This window comes from Notamacropus eugenii, chromosome 4, assembly GCF_028372415.1.
Source record: "Notamacropus eugenii isolate mMacEug1 chromosome 4, mMacEug1.pri_v2, whole genome shotgun sequence".
In the NCBI taxonomy this organism is placed as follows: Eukaryota; Metazoa; Chordata; class Mammalia; order Diprotodontia; family Macropodidae; genus Notamacropus; species Notamacropus eugenii.
Window position 1 is genome coordinate 448,251,453 of NC_092875.1, and position 2,630 is coordinate 448,254,082.

The 2,630-nt window shown below is 40.1% G+C and overlaps 1 pseudogene; it reads right to left on the minus strand.

Moving 5' to 3' along the window:
• Window positions 1–440: 440 nt before the first annotated feature.
• LOC140498648 (large ribosomal subunit protein uL22-like) lies at window positions 441–1,494 on the minus strand (annotated as a pseudogene).
• Between the last annotated feature and the right edge of the window lie 1,136 nt (window positions 1,495–2,630).

Sequence of the window (2,630 nt, forward strand, 5' to 3'; positions counted from 1 at the left end):
TGAATACCTGGTCATTAGATTCAGATGGCTCTGGAGAAGAAGTGAGGCTGGTGATCTGCACAGCCCTCCCTCACTCAAAACAAAGTCAGGTGCAAGTCATGTCATTATTTCTTGTCATGTCTTCTTCAGCAAGGAAGGACGAACACACATATAAAACAAAATTAGCAAAAGATCCTATTTTACTTGCCATTACACATACCTACTCTGCAAAGTAGGTCAATTTGTTTATAGCAAAAGTATTAAAGATTCAAAATATATTTAAAATTTACATGATCCATTAAGAAATGTGTTAGATTTAGAATGGGAGGATACAGCTCTCAAATTTTGTATCTTCTCACTTATTACCCATGTGACTTTGGGAAAGTCATTTAATGTCTATAGGCCTCATTTTCCTTATTTGCTAAATGAAGGAGTGAATTAGTCCATTCCAGCTCTAAACCTATAATCCCATCATTGCCTAAAAGATGATATGCACTGATTAGGAGTAGAGGTGGGATTCACATTGGGAGCCAAGCAAATGTCAATCAAAAGATAGGCTACATTGTAATTGATTTTCTCAGAGCTCTGAAATTTATGGAGGTAAGAAAAGTGAACGAGTTGGATCTGGTGTGGATACACAGGGAGTCAACCAACTCCCAAAGCTTTGCTCTTTTCAGATGGCTATTGAGTTTTCCTGCCTCTGCTATGCACTGATGTCCTGAAGTGATATTGGAAGTCTATATAAAAAGGGGATGAGCTCAAGAAGGTGGGTATCTACTATCTGTTCTTTCTTTTTTTTGTTTTCATTTCACTTTTATTTGCATTTTAATGTTTTATTTACTCCCGCGCCATAAGTTTTTGTTTCTTCAGTTTATTCTGGTATATCTTTTTCTTTTGAGCAACCTCCTCTTCTGGTTTAGGAACAGTCTGTTCCTTTTCAATAAGTGTCATCTCAATATGACAAGGAGAACTCATGTATGGGTTGATTCGACCATGAGCCCTGTAAGTACTCCAATGCCTTTTGGGAGCCTTGTTAACCTGGATATGTTCAATGACAAGAGAATCCACATCCAAACCCTTCAGTTTCTGCATTACTCTCCACATTTTTAAGAATATGCAATAAGAATTCAGCACTCTTTTTGTGCAAACCCCATTGCTTAGCCTGGGCACACCTGGGGCAGCTTCGCCATTATACCCACTGAAGGGAACACATTGTTTCTTCAATGTGACATCTTTCAGATACTTGGTGGCTTTTAGGATATGCATGCCCTTGATAGCTTGGGCTGTTTCACGGGTGTTCTTAAAGTGGACCGGGAGATTTGAACCCCTTGACTTCCATGATTTTGTGGGGTTCTCTGGATCAAGAGAGTATAGCAACAAGACCTGCTGGGGTTTGGCGGGGGCCATCGCCTGCTCAGGGAGGCTCCAGCACTCGCAGGGACACCGAGGGCGGGGCAGGGAGGGAAGCTCGGGCAAGGTGGAGGAGGTGACTGATTGCCCACAGCTCCTCTGCCCCCCAACCCCACCCTCGCCTGTCTGTCAGCTCCTGGGAGGCTGCAAACTGGAGTCTGAGGCTTCCCCCAGCTCCCCGCGCCAGAACCAAAGCCATAGGGAGGTGAATGGGCATCCCTGAAGGAAGACTAGGGCTTACCCTTCACGGAGGGTAAACTGTTCAGCGGGAATGAGGAGCCGATGGGGGCGATCCCTGGGGGATGGCAGAAGTGGCCCCCTATGTGTTTCTTTTTCAATAAAATAAGAGAGAAAAGGAAACTAAAAAGTTACAAAAGAAAATGATTCAAAAGGAAAGTAGTCATTTCATAGAGCTCATGGAAGGAAAAACTCCAATAAAAAAAAAAAAAACAGCACCTAGAACATCATAGAACATCTCACGGGACTATTCCATCTTGATTACACATGAAGCTTTTTGGATAATAAAGAACTCCATTGAAAGTTTAAAAAAAGAGATGAGTCACAGCAAGGTATACCTGAGAAATTGGAGCTAATTTAGATGACAATATATTTCTTCTTTCTTAGCCTTCTTTCCCTAAATTCTCTTTTCTTAACGCTGAACTAAAGCAAATTATCAACCAAGGGAAGAAACTTTCATAATTAATATTCACAAAGGGATAGAGATGCAAGAAAACAGCCTCCACCTTATTGGGAAAAGGGCAATGGAATCCTGAATTCATTCACTCATTCATTCATTCAGGAAGTCAAAAGTACTCAATAAATACTTGCTTACTTATTTTACTGAATGAATGAATTGTACTAAGTTGTTTGTTGTGTTCAAAATTGAATTAGACCTAGTCTTTCTTTTGAAATAAAATTATTGGGGATCATAGTAGTGGTAAGAGGAAAATTAAAAAACCCAAAGGTATCATGATGCAGTCTAGGAGCAGTGGACTTGGAGCCAAGAGAGACTTGAGTTCAAATCCTAACTCAGATGGTTACTGTATGTCCATGGTTGTCACTTAACTAAACCTCAGTTTTTTCATTTGTGCAATGGAAATAATAATAATGATGACAGCAGTGAATTCACAAGGTTATTATGAGAATCAAAGGAAAATAAAGTATCCAAAGAACTTTGTAGACCTTAAAATTCTATACAAATGTCAGTTAACACTAGTAAGTGTCAGAGTCAGGATTCTAAC